Consider the following 10,796-nt stretch of genomic DNA (forward strand, 5'->3'; position numbering starts at 1 on the left):
GAAATACTACCACTGGTGGGTCCACACACTGAGGAAATCTTGATGTAAACTAACTGCAGAACAACTTTTTTTTTCTGCATTCAAATGCCGTATTTCTCTGAAATGGAAATTTTCGAAAGTTATGTTAAAGTGATATAGCCTACTAACCAATGTAAACAAATTATTACATTAAAATATATTATTATTACTGTCATCATCGCAGGAATCTGTGGCATCTTACGCGAAGCTAAATTACATTTTGGGAAAGACCGCAATGAACTGTGATTCGTCTTCCCCCCTCTCCCTCTAGTTACCGACCGCTGGATCCTGCTTCTACAGCAGTGACCAGTTTCGATGAATAAAGCGTCATCAGACCGACAGCCCTACGGTGGCTCATGATCCGTCTGGGGACGACCTCTTCAGTACCCCCTTCTGCCGCTGCCGGTTATCAAGTGCTAACGTTGAGTTCAATATGCTCTCACAGAAACTGTTGCGGCGCTATCTATAACCAGCCAGAGAAGCACGGAATTGACAGTCTGCTTCCAGACCGGAAACATCCACTTCCTACATATCTGAGATCAAAGCAGGCCACTCTTGCGTATAGTTCCGGCTGCCTCTCAATCTGTCAATTAATAGAAGCTCGTGTTGAAAGCAGCGCGTGTCCCTCGCTCTAGTTCGCCTCCTCTGCCTGTAAACAAACTGCCACGGTAGATCATGCAACTACGGTTCTATAGGTTGGGGGCAGCTAACAAAGGCCACATCAAACCTAAAACAATTTAATACACGATGTACAGTTTTCGTTACGTTTTAGTGGACAACGAGGCAAAGTTCTTGACCTACGCAAGTAATTTTCAACGTTTCTAGCTACTGAATTAAGACACTGACGTGCAAACGATGGAACTATACGCTTTTTTCTTTAACATTGGAAAGAATCACCAAAGATGATGTAAATCATACAACATGTGAAACTTGAGCGCATAGTACCAAGATAACAGGATCACAAACCACTTTCCCGCCGTCCGGCGAAGAAGTCGCGCAAATGTCTACCCTAAGAACTCAAATGCAAGCAAGCAAACACGCAACTCAGGTACGCTTAGTGTGTGTGACCGTACGCTCGAAAACCATCAGTCTGTGCTCTGGTGTTGTAGCCATCAGATAACTTGTTTGCGAAGCTATTCAGATTCTTGTAATGCATATTGCAGTCCAAAAGGAGGATATCTGTTTTCGTTACGGAGAACATTGGCAACAAGTTTGAGCAGCGATGCGATTGTAGCTGAAAGATGTCCTGATCGTGTCAACCCCTTACTATCTATCTTTGCAAATACTATAGAAACATCAAGAGCCTGGAACTGTGAAGAGTAAAATACACCAGCGGAATGGGACAACAACTGATGAGTCACATGCAGTTCACGTTTTAGTAATGGTAACACACAATCCACACGTCACTACAAGGAACTCAAATATGTTAGTGGGGTCATCCAATGGAGTGTTTTGCGAAAACTACTTTCCAACGCATTTCATTCTTACTACATTTCGCTCCACTAACAACTTCATGGTAATCACTTCCAAAATTCGTTGCAGCTCTTCGTATGTTGTCTACGAAAACAGCGAAGCAATGCGGCGTTCCTGTGTAAGATTTTGTTTACGGACAAGGTTTCGTTCGCAAACCATGGGCAAATCAATCTTGTCAGTAAGCAGCTCAAAACTATTCGTATTTTAAAATCCACGCTGGCCGAGAGGAGTGGTAAAACAACGACCTTGTTTTAATCAGTAAGTGATGAGGGTATTTCGAGAATCGTGTCACTGATTCCTTTTTTTATTGCCACAATTGTATACAGTTCGTAACAGATACGCTGCTGCAGTTATTGAAAGACAGCGCACTGGATATAAGGTAGTTCGTGTTGTACCTACATGACTGATGTCCCGCCCATTCTGCATAGATCATTGGATCTGCCGTCGGAGAAACACAAAATGGCCTGCACGTTCGTCACAATTAACATATCTGTAATTAAAACCAGAAGTCTACAAGGAGATACCGACGACTCGCGAAGACATGGGCCTGTGATGAAATAATTCCAGAAGAAATTTTGCGTACAGTACTGCTATCCGCATTTGCTTTACACATGACAACCATAATGAATGAACTGTAGCTGAGTAAGTGTTTGATCACATTTGGTACAGACGGGCAGATTGTGGGTTATCTTCTCCTGTCGGCTGTATAGCGTTTCCCGTGCTATTCCCTTGTTGCTATCTCATCAAGTCCTCTTCAAGAGCTCCTTCCAATGCTACAGAAGAAATTATACTGTTCAATCATCAGTGTTACAATTTGCCACCATGCGTACGTGAGAAAATTCGTCACTTAGTAAAAACTGCACCATGTAATATTTCCTCGCTCTGAATAGATTTTGGGTGACCTGATTCAGCAAGCTTCCTTGTATACCATAATAAAAAACATTTTCGAGAAGTTGCTCTTTCCCCGACGTAGTTTCCGTATGTCAATAAACGCTTAAGACCACCTGCAAGACACCTGATAATCACTCATATGCACTGACAATCTTATGGGGCGTTCGGCGTTTATTGAAAGACAACTGCATCCACTTATTTAAGAAGTTAGTTTGATAAATGCCGCTCATTATTATTTCCCCGTTGTGTTAAATGACTCCAGCGTGCGAACTAAATCGTCTTCATCGCCACTGTTATATAGTTACATAGCTAGGTTTTGTGTGCCTTATTACATAATCCTTGAGAAGTAAGAGCCTACAGAAAAGGACGCGCAGGGACAAGAACCTGCACAGTCGCGCTTCACCGCCCCAGCAATTTATGCAACCCGCCAGACTCCATTGTTCTGCAGGCGCCGTTACGAAACCCCTGCCACCTTCATAAAGCAATGCAGCCGCGTGTTCGCGACCCTCCTTTCGGCTTGTTGCGTAATGCACTGATGACAGAGTTAAAAGATCTCTTCGGTCAGTATACATTACAACCACAGCAGAAAATAGCCCGATTTCGAGCCGCCATTTAAAGATTGAGTTGTTTATGAAATAAAGATTCATTTACGTCTACATACGAGGGTGAGTCAAATGAAAACCTTAAATTTGTAACAACAAATCGAAATTTCGCGCCGTTATCCTGTAAGTTGGTAAGTGTGCTACAAACAGCGTGCAGAATGTCCTGTAGGTGGCAGCATAGTGTAGATGCACACATACCATCGCAGTATCAGTATAAAGATGGCCACCCCACTTGCGACTTGCACCGGTGAAGAACAGCGTTCTGTTATTCGGTTTCTGCGTAGTGAAGGTGTGAAACCTATTGAAGTTCATCCACGAATGAAGGTTCAGTACGGTGATGTATGTTTGTCACAGCAGCAAGTCTACGAATGGAGTAGGAAGTTCGCAAATGGTGTGACTTCAGTGGAAGATGCTCCTCTTCCAGGTCAGGCACAACGAGTGGTGGCTCGACAGAACATTGCATCAGTTGAAGCCATAGTGAAGGAAAAACGCCGAGTGACACTGAACGACATTGCAGCATGTTTACAGATTAGTCATGGGTCAGCACACCACGTTGTGTATGATGAGCTCCAGTTTCACAAAGTGTCTGCAAGATGGGTGCCACGGCAGCTGACTCCTGAAATGAGAGAACGACGTGCTGATGCTTGTCAAGAACTTCTTCGACGCTTTGAACGAGAAGGTGATGGCTTCCTTGCAAGAATCGTTACTGAGGACGAAACCTGGGTTGACTTCCACCAACCGGAAACGAAGAGAGCGAGCAAGGAATGGCGCCATTCCTCATCACCAAAACCGAAGAAGTTTCGAACAGAACTATCAGCAGGGATGGTTATGCTGACTCTCTTTTGGGACGAAAAAGGGGTCATATTGGAGCATACATACCTAGAGGGACCACTGTCGCCAGTGCATCATACACAGATCTCCTAAGAAATCATCTGCGGCCTGCAGTCAAATCAAAGCGACGTGGATTGTTGTCAGCAGGTGTCCTTTTGCAACATGTCCCACACTGGCCGTACAACAGTAGCAATAATCACCTGCATTTTGAGTGTCTTCCACATCCACCATACTCGCCAGACCTTGCCCCCAAGAGATTTCCGTATGTTTGGACCACTCAAAGACGCAATGAGAGCAAAGAAGTTCCGTTCTGATGAAGAGGTACGCCACGCGGTGCATGATTGGTTGCGCGGACTACCAAAAGAACTTTTTGCTAAAGGAATTTATGCACTTTGTAAGCGCTGGTGGACTTGCATTGAGCGTGGGGGAAATTATGTTGAAAAGTGGTACAGCTTTGTACCACTTCCGCACAATAAATAATATTTAAAAAAATATTTAAGGTTTTCATTTGACCCACCCTCATACATACTACGCACGCCACCTTACGGTGCATAGTGGACGGTAAATTATACCAGTGGTTATCAATCCCTCACCTATTCCATTCGCAAATGGAGCGAAGTAAAAACGACGATGTATGCCTCCGTGCGAATGCATCTCTTGACTTCTCCGTCCTTAGGTGACATGGTGAGATGTAAAATAGTGGCAGTAGGACCATTCTGCAGTCCATCGTGAAAGTCGGGAGCTCTTTCTTCTTATCTCGTGTTTTCTACTGAAAATCTCGTGCTTGTACTCTTGTTAACTTTACTATTACAGAGATCGCCTAAACTTTATTTATTTTTTAATTGGTCCTGTGCGCAACAAATAACTTACTTCGTCTTTCTGATGCCACTGCTTGATCTGCTGCATTCCGTTATTTAACAGGAACATAAAAAAAGCTATTATTCATGCTGAGTGCAATGCATGTTCTGTATGGCGGCTCCTGCTGTTGCTGCGGCAGCTGCTGCTTACTACAACTACATATAATTCAAGAGAAAGGGTTTGGTCAAATCTAAACTCGATAAATGATAACCCAAACAAGTAATTCCTTTATTCAAAAACTATATTCTGAAAGCGATTCTTTCTCATTCAATTAACAAAACGCTAGAAGCTCTTTGAACAATCGCTTCGTATGTAAATCTGCCTCAAGTGGCATTAAAGCAATCTCACAAATTAATCAAACTCATGAGACATAGTGAAACAATTCCCTGGCAATTACAAAAGAAATCAATGACAAAAATCAATACTTAATCTATTCGCCTAACAATGGTTTTCCTTAAGAATTCAACTCCTATCATTATCAAACTGCTGCTACGCACATACACAAACCCTTTTCTTTAAATTAATAAGCACGCTGCAAATTATAAAAAATATCAACTCAATACCAAACCCTGTGTCGCTGCTGGCGGACACGGCAGTACGGCAGCTCGCCGACGACCCCTTGCCCAACACAGCAGGCGGGCTCCTACACTGGCTTCCAAAACTGCCACCAATTAAACCGTGCGCTGCGAAGCGAGACAACAATATCTTAGATTCCAGAGCTTGTGTATGCGCGCTGTAGCCAACCTTTAAATCCTAAGAGAGTATTGCCAACTCTCAATCGCTAATCCTGCTTCCCAAGAGTTTCTCATTACTGTTTCGCGAAAAGAACGTCACAGTACCTCGAAGGATCCCCGTTTGAATTCACGGAGTATTTCCGTAATATTCGCAGATTCTAAGAACCAACAGGGGGTCGACAGAAATACGGAAACATCACAAATACAGCACATTATCATTCCTAATGTGGTGTGGGAAAACAGCTTACAGTCTTGTCAGGATAGATAAATACATGTCATGTATGGTCATCATAGGAATCTTACACCATTCTTACTGTAAAGTACTGGAAAGTTCACGTAACGATGATGGAGTTGCATGGTGATTACGCACCCGTCTCTCCGAGTCAGACCGCGAAAGCTGAATAATACAGAGGAACTGGTGAATGTGATGGCCAGGCGAAACGCGACAATTCATCCTCGTGCTCACGAAACCAGCCGTAGACGATGCGAGCTGACTGAACAAGGGCTCTATCGTGTTGGAACACAGCATCACCACTGGGAAACTAACACTGTACAATGGGATGGAACTGATCAGCCAAAATAGTCACATGAACATTGGCAGTAATGCGGCCCTGCTGAGAGGTCATGAGGCCCACGGAGTAGACGATATGGCTTTACAAATCACCGAATCCCCGCCATGTTTCACTCCTGTGACGAGACTCGGTGAGAAGTTGGAAACTGTGTGAAACAAGACTTATCTGATCAAGTGACATTCTTCCACTGCTGCATTATCCATGTTTTATGGCTTCGATATCACGTTTTCCTGTTGCGGGCATTTGCACCACTGATGAATGATTTTGGAATTGCAGCTTGCCCTGCAAATCCCAGCTTTTGGAGCTCCCTTCGTGTTGTTTTGGTGTTGACAGGGTTCGCCAGTACGACATTCAGTTCTGAAATGACTTTTCCATCTCTCGTCCTTTTTATTTTTCGCCACAATCCTCCAGTAACCGTCTGCCACGATCGCTCACCACACACTTTCGTCCATGTTGCCCTTAGCGAACGATGTCTCCTCTTTACCTGTATGCGGTATAAATCTTCGATATGGTGCCTCTTGAAATACCAAAATAATCTGCTATCCTGGTTATAGAATCACTCACCATACAAGCACCAACAGTTTGCCGAGGTACAAATTCACTCAGTTCCGACATAATGCACAACATCATCGTTATGCCACTTCTGAAATTTGTAACTTACTGAGGGTGTTTCACTGGTGCCGTTCTCCTTTAAATATAACAGTGCCACCTACAGGATTGGCTAGCATCTGCCATCATGTTCAAGCATGCATTTCTAGCGGTGTTTGCAATTTTTGTCCAACCTCCGTACCGGTAACAAATCTATTAGCATGCCTACGAACTACTTCGACGTCTTTCTTTAATCGAACCTGCTGGTAATCCCAAACACTCTAGCAGTACTTAAGACTCGATTGTGGAAGTGTTCAGTACGCGATCACGTTTTAATTGTAGACGAGCTACACTTTTCTAAAATTCTCCCAATTAATCGATGTCGACCATTCGAATTCCCTACAACCGACATTGCATGCTTGTTCCTTTTCAAGTTTCTTTGCAACACTACGCATAGATATTTAAATGACAAGAACGAGTCAAGCAGCACACAAGTACACTACTGGCCATTAAAATTTCTACACTACGAAGATGACGTGCTACCGACGCGAAATTTAACCGACAGGAAGAAGATGCTGTGATATGCAAATGATTAGCTTTTCAGAGCATTCACACAAGTTTGGCGCCTACAACGTGCTGACATGAGGAAAGTTCCCAACCGATTTCTCATACACAAACAGCAATTGACCGGCGTTGCCTGGTGAAACGTTGTTGGGATGCCTCGTGTAAGTAGCAGAAATGCGTACCATCACGTTTCCGACTAAGGGTCGCATTGTAGCCTACCGCGATTGCGGTTTATCGTATCGCGACATTGCTGCTCGCGTTGGACGACATTCAATGACTGAATGAAATGAAATGATCGTATGGCATTGTTGGCCGGGAGGCCCCATGCGGGGAAGTTCGGCCGCCGTATTGCAAGTCCTTTTTAGTTGACGCCACTTCGGCGACTTGCGAGTCAATGATGATGAAATGATGATGAACACACAACACCCAGTCATCACGAGGCAGAGAAAAATCCCTGACCCCGCCGGGAATCGAACCCGAGACCCCGTGCGCGAGAAGCGAGAACGCTACCGCAAGACCACGAGCTGCGGACATCCAATGACTGTTAGCAGAATATGGAATCGGTGGGTTCCGGAGGGTAATACGGAACGCCGTGCTGGATCCCAACGGCCTCGTATCACTAGCAGTCGAGATGACAGGCATCGTATCCGCATGGCTGTAACGGATCGTGCAGCCACGTCTCGATCCCTGAGTCAACAGATGGGGACGTTTGCAAGACGACAACCATCTGCACGAACAGTTCGACGACGTTTGCAGCAGCATGGACTATCAGCCGGAGACCATGGCTGCGGTTACCCTTGACGCTGCATCACAGACAGGAGCGCCTGCGATGGTGTACTCAACGACGAACCTGGGTGCACGAACGGCAAAACGTCATTTTTTCGGATGAATCCAGGTTTCCTTACAGCATCATGATGGTCGCGTCCGTGTTTGGCGACATCGCGGAGAACGCACATTGGAAGCGTGTATTCGTCATCGCCATACTGGCGTATCACCCGGCGTGATGGTATGGGGTGCCTTTGGTTACACGTCTCGGTCACCTCTTGTTCGCATTGACGGCACTTTGAACAGTGGACGTTACATTTCAGATGTGTTACGACCCGTGGCTCTACCCTTCATTCGATCCCTGCGAAACCTTACATTTCAGCAGGAGAATGCACGACCGCATGTTGCAGGTCCTGTACGGGCCTTTCTGGATACAGAAAATGTTCGACTGCTGCCCTGGCTAGCACATTCTCCAGATCTCTCGCCAATTGAAAACGTCTGGTCAATGGTGGCCGAGCAACTGGCTCGTCACAATACGCCAGTCACTACTCCTGATGAACTGTGGTATCGTGTTGAAGCTGCATGGGCAGCTGTACCTGTACACGCCATCCAAGCTCTGTTTGACTCAATGCCCAGGCGTATCAAGGCCCTTATTACGGCCAGAGGTCATTGTTCTGGGTTCTGGTATCTCAGAATCTATGCACCCAAATTGCGTGAAAATGTAATCACGTGTCAGTTCTAGTATAATATATTTGTCCAATGAATACCCTTTTATCATCTGCATTTCTTCTTGGTGTAGCAATTTTAATGGCCAGTAGTGTAATACTGTATTCGAACGTTGCAGGACTGTTTTTCCTAGGTTACTTTATGTACATTTATAACAAGCCACCTTTCATCACACAAAATACGAAAATTATGTCTGACATCTTCTATCGTCTTACATTCACTCAAAAATGACACTTTCCCGTACACTACAGCACCACCAGCAAAATAGTCACAGACTACTGCTCACCCTGTTCGTCATATCATTAAGGTGTGTAGATAACAAGAGCCGACTGGTCACATTCCTCCGGGGCCTCTAAGAATCAAGTGCGTTGTTCTGGATGGCGAGTGTTTATCCATTATTTAAAAAGCCTTCAGGCCGCTCACATATCTGAGAACCTAATCTGTACATCCTGACTTTTGAGAAAACACTATCAGTATCAAGGAATTACCAGGAGGTACTTACTACCCACCCTAAAAGGAAGTAAAAAAAATACTGAATTTTAATCTACTCTCTCTTTGTCCAATAACGTATACTATCGACTTTATGACCACTACAAAAAACTTAAAACTGCAAATAACATAATTTTTAAAGGGAGGGAGATGTGTAAGTAAGGTCCTGAACCTGGAAATATTTAAATTTAAATAATTAAATCTAAAAATGCTGGAATTCAGTATGGTGTTGGCCCACAATTAGCCTTGATAACATCTTCCACTCTAGCAGGCATACGTTCAATCAGGTGCTGGAAGGTTTCTTGGGGAATGGCAGCTCATTCTTCACGGGGTGCTGCACTGAGGAGAGGTATCGATGTCGGTCGGTGAGGCCTGGCACGAAGTCGGCGTTCCAAAACATTCGGAATGTGTTCTGTAGCATTCACGTCAGGACTGTCCAGGCAGGTCTATTACAGGTATGTTATTGTAGTGTAACCACTCCGCCACAAGTCGTGCATTATGAACAAGTGCTCGATCGTGTTGAAAGACGCAACCGCCATCCCCGAATTGCTATTCAACAATGGAGAGCAAGAAGGTGCTTGGAACATCAATGTAGGCCTGTGCTGTGATAGTGCCACGCAAAACAACAAGGGGTGTACGCCCTCTCCATGAAAAACAGGACCATACCATAATACCACCGCTGTTGGCACTACACACGATGACAGATGACGTTCACCGGGAATTTGCTATACCCACACCCAGCCATCGGATCGCCACATTGTGTACCGTGATTCGTCACTCAACACAACGATTTTCCACTGTTCAATCGTCCAGTGTTTACGCTCCTTACACCAAGCGAGGTGTCGTTTGGCATTTACCTGCGTGATATGTGGCTTATGAGCAGCCGCTCGACCATGAAATCCGAGTTTCTCACCTCCCTCCTAACTGATAGTACTTGCAGTTGATCCTGATGCAGTTTCGAATTCCTGTGTGATGGTCTGGATAGATGTCCCCCTATTACACTTTACGACCCTCTTCAACTGTCGCGGTCTCTGTGAGTCAACAGACGAGGTAGGCCTGCACGCTTTTGTGCTGTATGCGTCCCTTCATGTTTCCACTTCACTATCATATCGGAAACGGGGGATGTAGGGATGTTTAGGAGTGTAGAAATCTCGCGTACAGACGTACGATACAAGTGACACCCAATCACCAGACCACGTTCGAAGTCCGCGAGTTTCGCGGAGCGCCCCATTCTGCTCTCTCACGATGTCTAATGACTATTGAGGTCGTTGATACGGAGTACCTGGCAGTAGGTGGCAGAACAATGCACCCAATACAAGAAAATGTTTTTGAGTGTGTCCGGATACTTTTGCTCACATAGTGTATAAGGAATGTGATAGAGGAATTGATTAACAACAAAATGTATTTTTTTCAAAATTTTGAAGTATAAAGAAACTAAAATTGCGTGATACCTTCCGTGCCCTGACCATGACCTGGGCAACAGCTTTTGTTTTCTACTGCCCGGCGTAATTAACCGTATAATCTTTCTTAATCACAATTCACAGAATTAAACACACTATTAGTTAATAAGGACAGGTTGGGAGCTTAGAACACTACTGAAGTAAGTCTTATTCAAACTCAAATTTGTATATTATTTTCAATTGTATAAACTGGGAAGCTCACACTCTGACAAATGCAATCGCACT

This window comes from Schistocerca nitens, chromosome 1 (genome assembly GCF_023898315.1).
Source record: "Schistocerca nitens isolate TAMUIC-IGC-003100 chromosome 1, iqSchNite1.1, whole genome shotgun sequence".
Lineage (NCBI taxonomy): Eukaryota > Metazoa > Arthropoda > Insecta > Orthoptera > Acrididae > Schistocerca > Schistocerca nitens.